The sequence below is a fragment of the Pyxicephalus adspersus genome, chromosome 8 (genome assembly GCF_032062135.1).
Source record: "Pyxicephalus adspersus chromosome 8, UCB_Pads_2.0, whole genome shotgun sequence".
Classification (NCBI taxonomy): Eukaryota; Metazoa; Chordata; class Amphibia; order Anura; family Pyxicephalidae; genus Pyxicephalus; species Pyxicephalus adspersus.
Window position 1 is genome coordinate 42,801,150 of NC_092865.1, and position 17,727 is coordinate 42,818,876.

Here is a 17,727-nt window from a genome sequence, read left to right on the forward strand (position 1 = left end):
CTGCCAACAAACTTTTATGGATTGGATTTCAGAGGATTTGTGGACTGTTGCATGTGATATTTTCTTTGGGAAATCTCTTTTCTGTGTTAAAAATCTTCTGCACTATTTTTCATATGACAAAATAAAATAAGCAGTTGAGGGCAATTGGAAGTCCCCTTGAAAGATTTTTGGTTGGAGACAAAATATTATTAAAATGTATGTGCATGTCAATTTATATTTTGCATATATTAATTGATTTATAATGTGCTCCATTGGTACATACTAAAAGTTTAATTTAAAAAGAATGTAAACCCTAACAATGAATCTAAAAGATTCACATTAGCATTGAGTATGCAAGTGTATTGGAATTTACAAACTTGCTGGACACACCAACTCAAAACACCTGTTTATTTTCAGTAGCCTAGGTGGGGGCCTGGGTCTTCTTTATTGAAAATTTTGGAAGGATTCATGCCTGATTGCTCTCTTCATCTGTCAAGATCAGCGTTGGTTGCTGAGATACCTGGCACATCCATACTTCCCCTGTGGTTGCTGGAAATGAATGAACTGCGCTCCTGACAAATGAGTTAGGCCCAGCCTAGCCAATCAAAATAACTGAAGATCAAAACAAGGAAGAGAAAAAGGAAAAAGATGGCAGTGCCCTTGATGGACCATGGTTAGGTGAGTATAAACAGGGTTTAGTTCTACTTTTAATTTTTAAGTTTTTCATAAGAAATGTCCTGGCAACATCTGTTTTCAGCAAACAATTGCTTGTCCAAAATAACTATCAACTGAAGTACACTAACATGGTTTAGCTTTAATATAGGTCCTATATCTGGGACTATGCTAAAGAATTGCAGGAAATATTACAGACTATACATGTGTTAAAGGGCTGACATTTTAGGGAAAAAGGGACAACTTTGGCAAGACAAGATAGATCCAGTAGAGGCTTTGGAGGGATGGATGTGACCTTAAGCAAGCATGAAACAGGGGGTAATACTATACTTTTTATATACAGAGGCAAGATATAAGAAAATTAAATATTAACTTAAATTGCTTAAAAATGTTTGCAAACCTCTGAAAAACTATATTGTCCCCAATCCCCAAATATATTGGCTCTGTTTGTTTTCTAATAATGAAATAAGTTGAATCTTTGTCAAAATATGCTATCTGACTCCATGAGCTTTATTTAAAAAGCAGAGAAGAGAATCAGGCATTCCCTCAAACATTCCCTGGTGGAGAATATTTCAGGTCCATGTGTTTCACACAGGCTTCTTACAGTTTTTTCTCTTACAGGCATCAAACAGCCTTTCTGTCTGAGCCACCTGATCTAGGAGGTAGAGAGCGTTTGGCCTGCCAATTCCTTCCAAGAAACTCCAGCTCTGGATCCCAAATAAAGTTCTGCAAATCAGTAGTGCACATTTTAGTTTCAGCCTTACCCAGACCCTTCAACCACTTCCCCAGGTGAAATGGAGCGGAACACTGCCAGATACCATTCAAACCTGGCCTTACTTGTCTCCCTGCATTAAAAGGTTTTTATTCTTTGCAGTATGTGCCCTGTTGAGTAGATGGTTACAAAGAAAGTGATAGAAACTTGACAACTTAACAGAGGATCCAACCTTTATTTACTTCAATTAGAATTTAATTTAAAAGAAGTCCTAACATTAGGCCTCTTGTTTTTTATTGAGAAAAGGTGTAAAGGTATATAACACAATTAAGTGACAAATAAAGATAGAAAGAAAAATTAAATGAAACTAAATGAATGATTTACAAACGTGTGTATAGAAAAGTCCTTTTTGGGTTCTGTCCTTTTAATGCATGACCCTTCTCTTTTACTCTTTCTAGTGCTTGCATTGGCACTGCCAATTCTCCAAGCCCCAAGCTGCAGATTACAGATGTACATTAACAGACCTCTTGACATTGCTAAAGGGAGAACTGAAGGTATTGCAGGAGCATTTCTGTTCAGCAGCTGTAGACAAATATATCAGCTCAAAGACAATAGCCTCTGGAGACCATCTGTACAAGCCAGACACAAAAGATCTTCAGTGTGCCTAATTATATAAATAAACATAATTTAAACACTAAGGGAAATTCTACATGAAGACACAGTAGGGAAGCCTATACTCAAAGTATGTCTTGCTGATACTAGTATCACTTGTGGAGTAAAAGATGTACAGAATGAAAATAAATAAAAAGTGTGAATATAATACAGTAACTATTTACAAGACTAGTTGGTATGGAATACCAATATCATTCACAAAATTCACAAAAAAATATTTGTTCAAATCTAATATAAAGTAGGCAGATTGTAATATTCATATTTTTTTTTGGTATCAGAGAAGTCTGCTTCCAGTAAAGAATTTAACTGCACACCCCAGGACACAGTTTGTTCACTCTCAAGTGTCCACATTCCTCCACTGGCATTCCTCACTGCAGCACCCATACCCACTGCTTACTGAGTGGAGTGTCCTTGCTTAACAGTGTTAAATTTAGGAATATCCAGTGATATCTTCCCTACAAACATTAATTAATGAGCCCTAAGTCTGAAGGTTGTTTACGCTTAGTGAAGCACAGCTCAACAGATTTTGTCTGTCCTCCCTCATCCTTTCTCTTTGCAGAAGGAAATCACATAAAGAACAGCATTTTGGAACAGTGCAGGGGAAAGTTTCTTAATCCTATTTACTGGGAATAGGCTGGTGATTTTGTGAAGTTATCTTCTTCAAAGGCTCTTGACATTTACTGGGAAGGGCGCAAGATGACCTGTAGGAAAAATGTTTTCAAAGCATGCAATTTTTCTCTAAAAATGTGTCTTTTTGACTTTATTTTAACTTTGATTCATTTTTGCATTTTTTTCAGTGCCATTTCATATACTATTACATATACAGTGTCATTACTCATACTATTAAAATATACTGTAAAAATAAATTTTCAAGAAAGACAATGTACTACTTTTAGACATAGAAATCCAGACAGAAATGATTCGCCCAGGAGGTTAAACAAACCATTTTCCAAACATAGGTAGCAAAGTGCATGAAATTGGTTTTAAAAAGGTGAGCATGGGGGTACCTATCACTCATGCAATAGAGACTGTGGGAGGCAGGGAATGGAAGAGGTGGGGATTTTGCTTTAAACCAATAGGCTGATTGCTATCACACATTTAGATTGTCTTAGTGACATAGACAGAACACAGAAATCCAAATGTGGAAGGAGACTTGTGAGGAAAGATCTTTTCAAGAGGAGTGCAGAAATTAATGGTGCAAAGCTGTGTGCAGGGATGAGTGATATATTTTGTGGATTTACTTTGTATGTAAAACACATGAAACACCCAATATTGGGTTAAACTTTTTAAAGCAAAAAAAGAATTTTGAGACTGTGGTTTTATATTGCATATATTGTATACAATTTAGTGTTTTGGTTGTAATGTATGAATTTGTTCTCCCCTAAACTGCTCGAATATCCATAGGCGTTGTTTTTGGATGTAAAAGAAACAATTTGGTTTTTGAAAATGACTGTGCAGTGGTTTATGTATGCAGGTTTTTTATGTGCCTTGCTCTTGCTTGTATGCAAGCATTTAGAGCATATTTTCTAGGTACAAGGACTGCAACGTGTGTGTTGTATACCATGAGTAGGCCCAGGCCCTTTTTTCACCTCCCACTGTCAATCCAGTGTGGCCCCCATCCAACAAGTGAAGGAAATACCCCCAACAGAGATAGGCAGTAAAAATAAATAGCCTGAGAGGTTTTAACCTTTCTCCAGTCTACTAAGAAACATAGTTACTACTGTTTGTGTCCTCACTGGGGAGAATTACCCATTACCCTAGATAAGGGAACCTTTTTTTGTATCTCAACTGGAGAGAATATGCACACGTTCTATCCCCACAACAGTGGTCACTGCAAAATTAAATGAGGGAACATTTTCCCACTGAATATAGCATTAAAATCCTGAAAAAAAGTTCTAACCTTTCCCCATTCTATCCAAAACATAAAAAATAAAAACAATGACACAAGTTACAATTTGAATCAATAAGTTTAGCAACACTAAGGCAAATGTATGAAAAAAAATTTCCCTGTCCAACAAATTAGAACACTTGTCTCTTTTCCCACTCATAGGCGACAAGAAAGCTCACTTTTTATACATAAGCCCATTTCCTTTAGGATGTTATTAATTAATGATTTAATAAAAGTAATACAGATCAGCAAATTTCTGTTCCCTTTTAACAGTAAGTCTATAAATGTGTTTTTTTATCCAAGAACCTAAATGGATGTTTGTATCAAACAGAAGTTGATTGATCTGGCAAACTTTTATTAGGTCACCCCCAAACATGTGAATGCATTATCAATGTTTGGCCAAAGGCTGACAAAGATTTCCTCTATCACAAAACACGCTTCTGAATGTAGCGGTTTTAAATAAGTGAACAGATTCCAGACATTGTTGTGAATATATATTTGTCAGTTTGTTTGTAGTTTGCCAGACAGTAATAATATTTGCTTATATATTTTTTATGTTAGAGGCACACAACATGCTACTTGCTAACCGAAGTTGGAATCATTTTCAGGTTATCATGATCTAGCCTATCAGAACTGGTACTTAAGTCCAGCATCATCACCCCCGTCCAGTAACACAATAGGTCTTCCTTCTATCCACAAGAATAAATGGCTAGAACATCCACAAAGCAACCCTAGGCATTGGCATATTTAGATTGTTTTAATTACATGGTTATGGATTAAAGAATGAAACTGTAATATTTTCAGTTTTTAAATTTGTAGGTCATTGGTAAATTACATTAATATTCCTTAATCCTTTGTTGAATAATACCTATGCATTATTATTCCATTCACAATATTTATTTTTCCTTTGTACACCTCATTGTGACTATTCCAATACTGTTGTAGTCCTTTAATTACTTATTTATAACATATGCTACATTTTTCTCGAATACCAAAGATTGTGTTATTTTACATTACTTTATATTTTTATATGCTATTTTTTCTTTCATTTTTATATCTAAATTATTATATTGTAATGTAGTGTATGCTTTTGAATTGCAAATAGATTTTAAAAAAGAAACATCGCTACTCTTTCTTTAATGCAATCCACTAGCAAAGACTGCTGTAATCTTTGGTTTAATATTACTATTATTGTCAGTATATGCTGGGCATTTACATGTCACACAATACATCCCAGCCCTGATTTATGTGAGGTTGAATGGTTAACTTTCAGAATCATAAATCACTTATCTCAATCCAACTAAAAGCCTGCCTGCCTTTACACTGGCATGGGCTGTACTTTTATGTGTACCACTAGCATTATATTATCTCCCAATGCTTTCTAACAGTAGTGTAAATGTACCTGCATTGCAGCACAGCATAGTGGACATGCTGCTTTAATTAAGGTGCATGTTCGATATTTAGCGCCCTAAAACATTTTACCTTAATGCAGAGTAATGATTGTACTAATACAAGGCATAAGCCTTAGTTTAGAACGCTGAAACACAGGGCCATAAGGCAAACTATTTTCAGCCATGTTATTTTCAAATTTAATGTGAACTGAAAATAATGATCACTTTATTTACAAATAAAGACACATATTTTAGTATGTTACCTTCATGATCTAAGTCTAAAAAGAGATGTTTTGTAATCTGACAGATGTCATCAAATGCTATATATCCTGTAGTCACAACTTGCTGACAAGGGTGTTTTACCTACTTCTAAATACTTTTTGTGGCTTCTGAGCAACCTAACACTTAAAATTAACTGTACCTAATGATGCAACTATATTTTACTTTACACATAGTCCTTAAAGCTGCAACATAAAATAAAAGCAAGATGTTCCGTAACTTCCTGAAAAATCATAATTGGTTGGCAGCACGGTTGGATGAGTAGAAAGCACTTTTGCCTTTGCAGCACTAGGTCCCAAGTTCAAATCTCAGCTAGGACACTATCTAAAAGAAGTGTGTATGTTCTTCCTCTGTTTGTGTGGTTTTCTCCAGCCATTCTGTGAGCCCCTTTTGGGACAGATAGTGATATGACTATAATAATGATATTCCAAAGAAAAAAAAAAGCTATGATGGCTTGTCATAGGTGTGGCCTAAAATATGCATTACCTTAAAATACTCTGTAAAACTAGAGAAAAACACTACAGGAAAGAAAAAAACTGACCTTGGATCTTTTTAATTGCCTCCTTCATCATCTATATTAAAGTGACCCTTTAGTGAAAAATAAATCACATGAAGGATACTACCTGTAAAATAAGTAAATAAATACTTACCTTTCCTTTAGCCCACATTGTTAAAGGTCATTTGGTTCCAAAGGAAATGCAGTCCAAAATCTTTTTCAGAAATTGACACCTCTGGGGGTGTCAATCTCTTTGTCCCCTGTAGCATTCAGTGGTTTCACTTGCTGACCTCCACATGACACTGTGTCCTAATGTCAGGAGAATGGCAAGTTAGATTGTGGTATGTATATGTATAAACACATAGACATACATATATGGACTTCTAAATATCTTCCACATTGTTTATATCCCAGTTCACATTTATTGTTACCTACACATTTTTGCATTAGGCAGTGGTATTTTTTTGCTCTTCTACGCCAGTTATCCTATTTTATTCTCCATTATTCCCCACATCTATTATGTGTGAATGATTGTGTGCTTGCTGTTTATTAGTGTGAGGACTGTGACTTCACTTTCACTTTACATGATGTTTTTGGTGATAACTGTCACAGTTGCTGGTGCCATAGCTGATCACGTGTGCAACATGGCAACTGCAGATCTAGAATAGAATAGAAACTAAGAAATCAGCTTTATTGGCTCCAAAAGATAGAGAGCTTACTTCTTCTTTGACAGTGTTATCTTTGTATCCCCATTGTGTTTACAAAAATATACACTGCGGGTAGGGGGAATAAGTTTAAAGGAAACATTTTCTCAGTAAATATATGTCTAATGGAGCTATTGACATGAAATATGAGTATTTTAGAAATTGCTGATCTACTGCAATTTTCAAGCACAGCCATCTTTATGATTTAAGGATAATTGTGCAAAATAGAGGAAATATTTAGTGAGTCATATTTCTTGGAGGGAGGGTATAACTTGTTGATGCCAACAGTCAGATGAAAATGGCCAGATTTAAACTGATAGACAGTTACTCAAATAGCCATTTAATACAACATAGGTATGAAGAAGAGCATCTCTGAACACAAAGCAGATGGGTTACAGGAGAAGGAGACCACACCGTCTGCCACATCTATCAGCTAAGAATATAGCTGAGGCTTTTATTCACAGGTGCTCACCAAAATTAGACAAGGTGAGATTGGAAACATGTTGCCTGGTCTGATGGATCTAGATTTCTGCTGCAATATTCAGACAGCATGGTCAAAATTTGGTGTCAACAATATATAAACCTGGATCTGTCCTACTTGGTGCCAATTGTTCAGACTGGTAGCAGTCGAGTTATGGTGTGGGTGATATTTTCTTCATATGCTTTGAGTCCATTAGTACCAAATGAGCATTGATTCCATGCTACAACCTTAGTATTATTGATAATTGTGCCCATCCCTTTGTAATACCACTGTACCCCATGTGTAATTTGCAGAAAATGTCACAGCTCCAGTGCGTCTGAGCTAGTGCCTGACTGAAAACAGGTGCATGTCCATTTTCCCTAAAGTACACAATGATAAAAGAATAAGCCACCCCCTAATGATCATAGTATTTATTTTCTTTTTTAGTGTGAAATTGACAAAGCATACACAGGTCTCACTTGTTTATGCCATCTTGTTTTTCAGCCTTATTTTGGATACCTTTCTATTTTATGTAAGTAATGTCCACCCCCTCTTTTTATTTTTCATACTATATTTAGTGGTTTTATAATCAATTTCATAGTGATTTCTTCAACAAAAGGTCCTAGCGTAATATTTCAAATGGAGATGAACAAATTATTGAACAGTAACTGGAAATGGGCAAATATATTTTAATGAGCTTGAAAATTATTAAAGAGGACACAAATTTACATTTTTAATTTGGGCTTATGGATGATATAAGCCCAAGTTATACTGATCTTTCTGGGTTTTACTTTTGTTTACACCTCAAACAATCATGTGATAGTTTTGAGATGTAAACAAAAGTAAAAACTGTCATGTGATGGAGGACTGTAGGGGGGATTGACTATCCAGTGCAATAAGTGAGAATAGGTATCTAATATTAAGTCTGGTATTATTATTATTAACTTATATTTATATAGTGCCTACATCTTACCCATCCATTTGTAAAGTCTATTGTCATATCACTAACTGTCTACCATAGTCATATGTCAATAATACAGTCTAAGGTCAATTTTTAGGGGGAAGCAAATTACCATAATTGTTTGTTTTTGGGATGTGGGAGGAAATTGGAATGCCCCACGGAAACCCACACAAACATAATGAGAACATAAAAACTCCTTGCAAATAGTGGCCTGGCCGAGATTTTACTTTGTGACCTTGGGCTGGAAAAAGTGCTAGCCAATGAGCCCTTGGCATTGTAGTTTAGGTCTTTAAGTATAAATGGAAAAATTTACTTTTGTTACATCACCAGCCAACAGAGGCTGCCCATTGTGTACTGAACAGAACAGATATACAGGAACTTCTGCTGAACAAATTGCCTATGCACATTGTTTATAAATACACTTAATCCTAATATTTTTAAAATTTTGTTAGAAAGATACATTATATGTTTTTTATGCTTTGGACAGCAGACTTAGGAACCCCTTATATGTTGACCCATTTCTAGACTGATTGTTTTTCTCTTTTCCTGTTCCCTCCACAACTAAGCCCATTTAAAAGTAAAATGTGTTACAGGGAGGAAGTCTATGGCGGGGATTTCAGGTGAAATTTGTACAGGTCACTTTGCAGATCACATTTTACAAAGAAAAAAAATCCAAAAATGTGCTATACGCATGTATTTGTACACATACAAATACATTAAAATGTTGTAGAAAAAAAGATCAACTTTCGGTTGTAATACCTTCTTGTTTTATAACTACAACCAAAGTTAACAGCTTGAGTATTGTTTTGCAAATTCACTACTAAATGAAAAATATGCACTCTCAAAGCCTAGTCTGTAATGTTGTTCCTAAAATTTTCACAAGTTTTATATTTGCACGTACAGAAAAGACTTAGGAAGTGATACTATGGGAAAGCAAATTCATTCAGTTGCTCCAAACATGAGTTTTATAATGTCTCTTCACACAAGCATAATAGGCATGTATGTATAGATACAAAAAAATCATAGTTAAGCAAATAAAAACATATTTAAAGTATACCTACAAAAGTATGGTTCAGTAAAAGTCCACATATAAGAATATCCAAAGTCAAAACATTATAGAGTCTATTTAAAGATGTTTTTTTTTTTTGTGGTCAGAGTGAGCAAGGGTTTAAATCACCAGCTGTTTACTGCATTTTGAGGTGATCCACCTTATTTGTACTAAAAAACTTTTCCAATCCTTACCACGTTTTAGAAAACTCAAAATAGAAGTATTAATTTAGCATTAAAGCAGATCTAAAGTTCCACTTCAAAACATGGTCATCAGGCTGGGCTATATTAAAGAAAAGGACAGACGACGTCCCTTCTGCAAAAAGCATCTTTACCTGCCCGTTCATTCACTTCAGCTGTCAATCAAAAGAAACATCCCAGCTTCCCATGGGTTGTTGGTATTGAATGATCCCCCACACACACATGTACTCTTCATTGGAGAATGCTTGGCCAGGAAACAGAATTCATGCCAACTGAATGCTCTGCTGACCAAACTATTGGTACAGTCACTATCTTCAAGTTGGTGGAAGCCAGCACCTTCAAATAACTTATGGAGTGTGCTATGCCATTGAAATATCCCAAGTCAAGCTGCCACTGTTTTTGAAAAATAGCCATCCCTGTATTCTGTGAACACATATAAGACTCTCATTCTTTGAATTGCAATCATAGAGGTATTAGTGGGAAGTGTGCCTTTAATGGGGAGTGTCAAAGAGGAGAAGGTGTAAAAGAAGATGGGCTAACTAAAAAGGAGGTGGGAAAAGAGCAGAAGTTTCACACTAGCAAGTAGCAGAAGTCATGTCTAGTGGACATCAATGGGTCACACTGAAGATGAGCAGGATGATGAAGGGCCACAGTGGGGGAGCAGACTAGATTTAACATCGACATTGGGAAACACTGCAATTTGTAATGCCATGAAAAGTATATTGTTGATTTCAAATAGATTTCTACTGGCCACACTTTTAGGCCAGACTTTTAGACCCTTGTTGTTGAAAAAATATGTTAAAAAATTTGTCAAGCCTTCAGAAAAGGAGGTAGAACTATTATGGACAAACTTTGTGCATCCACACCAGGACAGCCTTTTCCTGCAAGGTGTATGTCAGTGCCTCATCTTGTCAGCAGGCATCTCTCCATTCCTCATTAGAAAAGGAAAATACTATGATCGTATCTGGCATGCCATATTATGCATGTAAAGTCTATATTGAGTAGTCTATTTTTAAACTTATTTAGAATGCTTTTGTGTAGACAATAGGGTTCTTTCCTAGCTATAATACCTGTTATATCTATTATTATTATTATTATAAAATAAAGTCTTTGTCAGATTTTATCTTACTGTATCCTAAATTTGCAGCTATTGTGTTTTGTTTATCACTTCCAATTTTTCATGCCATATTTTTTAACTATTGACCTGATACATTACTGGGACATGAAATCGGACGTGTCATGTTGTAAAAAGTGTGTCATGTTGTACAGAACTTTTAGTTTGGTGGGTGGCATTGTTGCTGTAAATTGGACTACGTTGCCACCAGTGTGCACTGATATCCATTAAAACTTATCAATCCTGGATTGGTTACCTGTTTTGGCCATCTGTTCCTGATGCCAAGGAGTGACTGCGCTGCTACCACCAAAACCACACATTTTAGATATTAATACATCAGAAAAATTGATTCTGACTGCCCCCATGGTGTCCACGGTTTCCAAAGAAACATTTCTTTGTAAATTTTCACCAAAAATAGGCACTTTACATTTTTTTTTCAAATCTGAATTCCAATTTAGATTGCACATTCAAGGTCATTTGCAAGGTGTTCCCCAGACAACCAGTAAAGGAGGATCCAGCAATGGCAAGTCCAGAAAAAGAACCAAGGGTCAACCACAGTTGTTAGTTCAGCAAGCAAGGATTCCAGGGGTTAAGATAAGCAGAGTCCGGGTCACGAGCAAAGACCCATCCAGGCAGCAACAAACTCAGGCACAGAAAACAGGCAACAGGTCGGCAACAGGTATTCAAACAGGAAATCAAACCACCAGCAGATTAGACTAACTATACTATAATGCCTAATGTATAATTTATGACTATTAGCTCTATATTTCATACTTTGTACCTTAAAAATCCTGTTTTGTCTGTATATTGTTTGGGGGAGCAAGATCAAGCCAGGAGCTAATTAACTTACTGTCTGCAACACATACTCTAAAAATCCTGTTCAGCTGAATACATTCTCAGAGCAGGGGATGCTGGGAGACCGATCCCAGCTAAAGGGAAATTGGGGATGTTGTGGACTGCGGAACAGAGGATTGACAGCTATTTGCTCTCTTGCTGCTGTAAGTGACACTATCAGAGGGAATAAACAGGGTGCGCTGAACTGTGCTGGCTTACTGCACGGGATCACCGGGCAGATGATTGTCTCCTAATATTTGGCCAGGGCTTTTTAACAACATACTCTGGGACTGGTTTCTCTGGGAATCCACAAGAGCAGGGTGGGGTGGATTCTCAAATTCAAGGACCAAACAGAGCTGGTGATTTAAGGCAGCTGAACATTTAGCTTAGGGGAAGTTAGTAGCCGAGTGTATGCTGGGAGACTACTTACAGTCTTGTGAGATAACAAGCTGACAAGAAAAAGAACAACTTTAAAAGCGTTTTAAACCCAGTTATGAGGCTGAACTTTCTGTTGCTTTGCTGAACAGCGCAGACACTGTTCCCCTGTGTAAGTAAACTGGGGATTTTAAAAAAATGTTTATTTGCTATTTTCTTTTGCTTTTTCTATTGTTGGTGTTTGAAGAAAATAAAAGTGGACAGAGCACCGTGAAATAAAAACTGTTGTCCCAAATACCTCTCTGCTTTTGGAGCTAACTGATACAAATTGTGAGGGATCAGAGTCAATAGGTAGGACTGCAACTCCACACATCAACTTCTCTTTAGGGCTCTTGCCCATATTTATTAAGCAAAAAACATTTAAAAGAAAATGGTCTTCCTTTGCAGTAGTTGGTTTCAGCAATAACAAAGGTCCATAAACAAAATGTTCAACCTCCTGGCTAGCTTAAACAGATTTTCTCTTTGCAGCAACACTGACTTATATTATCTACATAGGTCCCACATAGCATCCATCCAGCACTCTACTTCACAACACAGTTGACCTTTCTGTGTTTTTATATATATATATATATATATATATATATATATTCATAAAAAAATATGTGACCATTTATAGAGGCTCATGTAAAATGTCAAATTAAAATGCAAACAAACATTTTTTTTTCTTTTCTACATAACACACTAAAAAGCCCCATGCATTTTTAATATTTGCATGTGAAATGTGCTTTCAACTGTATCAGTTCAGTTCTAATTATATTCTTTTTAAAGCAGTCAGCACACAAGGTCAATATTATCATTCTGTTCATGCAGTAAAGCCTGAATATGTTTTTCTAGTGAGCAACTATGACACTCCAGCCTACACTAGACTTGCATAAATTTCTACACTAACAGCCCTGACATTGCTAAACAGACAAAGACTAGAGGGCCTAAAGATACCGTAAGTATACTTAAAGTGGAACTTTAGTCAGCCTGTAAAAAAAGATATACAGTGGCTTCAGAAAGTATTTTGCAGTAAATACAAGTTGACAGAGGAACCACATGGTAAACTAAAATATCACATTTACATAAGTATTTAGACCATTTGTAACAAAGAGTGGAATGGCAAACCACAATGAAGACTGTGGCTAAACTAAAGCAATGAGCAGGATTTTTTGTATCTGATCCTTCTGGAAGTGGTGTGAATCAATGCTTGACAAACTTTGATAAAACATGTTGATAAATCTATGTTCTTCTCCCCTTTTCTACAGGTGGCCTGTGACAGGTTAATCTGCAGGGTCCTACCTGCACCTCTGATCTCTATATAGGCCCATTAGGATACTTTTGTAAAATGTATTAATGTATGTTACTCTCAGCCACACCAGACTATGTGTTGCCAAGAAGGTTGCCCTGCCTATAAAGTGGGCTTCTAAGGACTGGGTCCAATTTTTTCTTAATCTCCAGAGTAGAGGGGCTGAACATTTCCGTACCAATTAAATTAGGTCAAACTTAAATGAGATAAGTGAATGCCAATATGGAGAAAACATGAATCACCTTTCTTTAGTAAATACCAGCATCAGACGTTTTAATAAATCAGAACTAGACCATATATCATGTGGGTCTAATAATAATAATTTATCAATTTTATGGTGTTTTATGGCTTTAGATTTTTTCTTACAGAAGTGAACTTATGAATGAACAGGTTGATAAAGATATTTAAAAAAAATAAAATCTGTACTATGTCGAGTGCTAGGGAGATTTATAATGGGGTTAATACAATCTACCTAACTATGTTTGCAGGTAAAGGGGTTAAGGACCTCTCAAGACTGCACTGCTGTCGGTATCCAGGTGGCACAGAGATGCAAACCTCGCATTATGCTGGATAAAAGCTATTTTTAGAGCTACACATTTTAAAAGGTTCATCAGTTAGAAAATTACTTTATGCATAAATATTGCTGATGTTCCTACTGCATTTTTCCATCCAGCAAACAAAAGACAATCAATAGGTTAAAATGTGGTCCTTTTTTGACAACAGGTAATCTTGTGGATTATAAACACTAAGCATGGCTCACCTTTCGAACTCAAATGATTAGCATAAGGACACTCATTCTTGTTCTTGTGAGCCTAGCATAAAGCCAAATGTTAAATCCATAAAACATGTATTCCCTGATTAGTGCAGAGGAGACCAAATGCTGTTTAAATATGAGAAAATTGCTAATTTTACCTGACATATCTTTGCGCCGCAGAGAGATCCACTAAAGCAGATTACAAGCACATACAGTTTGCTGTATCCTATTTAAACAATCATCCAGCCTTTGCCTCTTCCTGATGAATTGTAGCTCCCTGCCTGCCAGTTCCCACAATCTGAGCTTTTTGACCCTGCTTTTCGTACATTTGTGCTGAACCCTGCTCACAATAACTATGCTTTCACCTGCTCCCTGATATCTCACTCTGTTTGACGAATCTTTGCTGCTGAACTTTGATCATCTTTTTTACACCACTACCTGCCACCTGGTATCCTGCCTGATTTGATGGATCTCTTGCTGCTGATTCCACTTGTCCTTTGTTCCTCACTTTTGGTCATAGGTACCCCTTACCTCATCGCCTGTGCCTTCTAGCCTTCTACTAGCCCTGTAGAATATATATTGGGGGCTGCAACCCTACACCTGGATATAGACTAACATTTTCATTTTAAGAGGCTCCAGTAAAGATCTGAGATTTGCCCTGGTGTAAAGAGATTATTAAGAAGATTACTCAACCTTGCACCCTAAAATATGCTGCACCATTCATCAGACTAGATCAACTAGTAACTGTCCCCACACGCCAGCTAGATTTTTATTCCCCACAGTATCATCCAACCTGACCCAAAAGGATCATGTGGTGGTTAGCTAAATTATTGGTTACTGGTAGGTTTACACACATGGAGCAGCAAATAAATAAAAAATGGTGATGTGCTTTTTTTGGTTGTTTTGAAGTTTTTAATATTTGAATTCAAAATGTTTGATTGCATATTGATAAACATATTGTTAGCAATATTATTATATATGATGACTGGTGTTTTAAAGTGGTGTATAGTTTTTATGATGATATTTAATAATTATTTTTGATTTTTGGAAGAATATAGTGATATAGTTTATATTGTACTGAATTTTCAGGCTATCTCAGGAAACCTGCCGAGAATTGTTCTATGTAAATATACAGTGCTATTTCATATTAAATAATGATTATGTAAAATCAGATATATTTTCTTTTAAAGTGGAAATTGTAATTTTTATACATGTTCATAGATCTCAATTTACTCCTGATGAAGTGGATATTGTCTACGAAATGCGTTGAGAATTATATTGAGATTGGTTCACTATCTTTTTTTTTAATATTGATAAGTATGTCTTTGTATTAGAGTAAAATATATTGTTTTATATAGGTTTGGATTACATTTTTGAGGTTGAAATTCTGCCTTCAAAGTCCCTTAAATATTTATTTTTTATGACCAGTGGGCATATAATGGGGACTGCAACCTGTTAGCAGCATCAAGGCTCTGGTAAAGACCTGATTAGTGCTTAGACCCTGCTCCCTACTATATGCAAGCCCCATCAACAGGCTACCTCTCTAGGTGACTGTCTTCATGCTAGCGTTAGATTAACATTCTGAGACCCTAAGTCTTTTAATACCCCCACACACACTGTCCTTCAGTCCAGAGCCTATATAAAAACATTTGCCTACACAATCCTTTCCAAGATTTTTATTTCTAAAATATACAGTTCTGCACCTTTCCCCCAGTCTATGCCTTACAGTAAAAGATTGGTTTCTGTACAACTAAAGAGCTAAAAATAAATGGACTGATGTGTGGTACCCATTATTACGAATCTTTCTAAATTTTTCCTTAACACCCTTGACATATATTTCAGAGACTGCCTATCTATTACACTGTAAAATTTCAAATTAAATAGGTGCTATTCTTGATGCAGGTTCCTCAGGGTTGTTACTCAGAAAATACTGGAATACACTGTGAACTCAGGTGCTACATTTTTCTTAACAACACCCGATTATTTTTTATCATTCTGATATATGTGCCAAATGTTTGACACCTGTGGGTGTCCAGCTTTTAACATGGACAACATTGGTTGCCATGGAAACCTGGCAATCCATGCTTTCCTTGGACGAAGATTATCTTTAGAAGATGGTGGCTCCTTCGATAAAATGGGGATAGGTGAGAAATCACTGGTTTAGTTGCGCTTTAAGCCCCAAAACTCTATTTTTTCTGGTCTAACTTTACACATAATTTCCTTTTTACAAAAGAACATGAATGTAAAAAGTAAAAGCATCATGATTCTGTGATGGATAACCTTAGCCATGTTTGATTTACAGTCACAATGTGGGGTGTAATTATAAAATATTCGCTCTGGGATTCAGACAATTTTTTCATTTGGATGGGAATAGGGATGGGGATAGGGAAGGTATAGCTTTTACTACAGGCAAATGTACTTTGTGATTTGTGGCCACTAGGTGGCAGAATGAGCCATATTTTAAACATATATTAAATAAGAGCTCTGCATGGGGATTCAAACACATCCTAAATGAAAAAAGTGTCCAAACTGATGGGCAGGTATATTAATAAATGTGTTCGAATTAGATTGTTATTCTTATTTTACAATGTAATGTGTTCATCTGACGCAAAACCGCTACATGATAAATATGATATACATCAAAGGAGGACTGCTTAACTGAGTGACAGATGTTTTTGATGATCAGTTCTGGTTCTGTTTGGTAAATCTGGCCTAACACAATGGGCCAGAATTTGATTTAAGATGGATTTAATATGAGGGAATCTAGGTGATCCAGCAAACATAGAATGGATCTAGTGCAGGATTGAAAATATGTGCCAACTAACGGCAAAACATTTTTAGGACATCCATTCTAGGTTGCTGTATCTCCCAGGTTTTCCCATGATAGTCTATCTTCTCCACTCTGGGATAACCTTAATAAATCAGGCCCAATTTGTCTAGAGAACAGCCGATGAAACAGAGTTGGTGATTTCAAAATAGTGTACTGTAAGGTAACCTGCATCTTCCAGAGTCATAATCATTTTGAAAGACCTTTGAGTCTAACTTGGTAAACAGCCTGAATGGTGGTAGCCAAGGACAGTGTGACATCCAGATTTTCTCATTGTGTCCCTTTTTTCACTAGGTTAATACTTCCTGTTAAACCAAGTCTTCACTGTTACTGGAAATCAATACAAACGTACTGAACTCATCTGAGGCAATGGTTAGCCACTTGGTTTGTTCCTAGTCAAACACAGATGCATCTGATTTGCTGCTTCTTTTCTGAAACCAACTGTCAATATAGGTTTAGATTAAAATTCCTTACACAACCATCAGAAATTATCAGTTTATTACTAATTAACTAGGTTTATTGATTAATTGTATTAAGTGATTAAATCTGCTAATTCATATTATTAAAATAACTTTATTCTGGTTACCACAAATAATTTTAACAGTGTTTGAAAAGTCAAAAACTTGTTATAGGTAATGCAGTTTACACAAACAAACCCTCTTTCAATTCTAAGGCTTTACATATCAGGACATAAGACAAATAGTCTGGTCCCTTGCAGGTTCTTAATATACTTTAATCTAAAACACACAGATTTTGCAGAGTCACTATTTATTTAACAAAAATGACACTGTATGTGAAAAACTAAGTACACCCCATAACTCATTAGGTTGTAGAACCACCTTTAGCAGTAATAGCTTGAAGTAATAATTTTCTGTATGACTCTGGGTCTGTTTTTGCTTAATTTGGTTGGCTACAAGTTTACTAACTCTATTTCCTTGATTCTGTATCAAGAGACTGCAGAGTTCACACCTGTATTGTTAAAGTTCACAAGCAATGGTAGGAGTATGGTCATT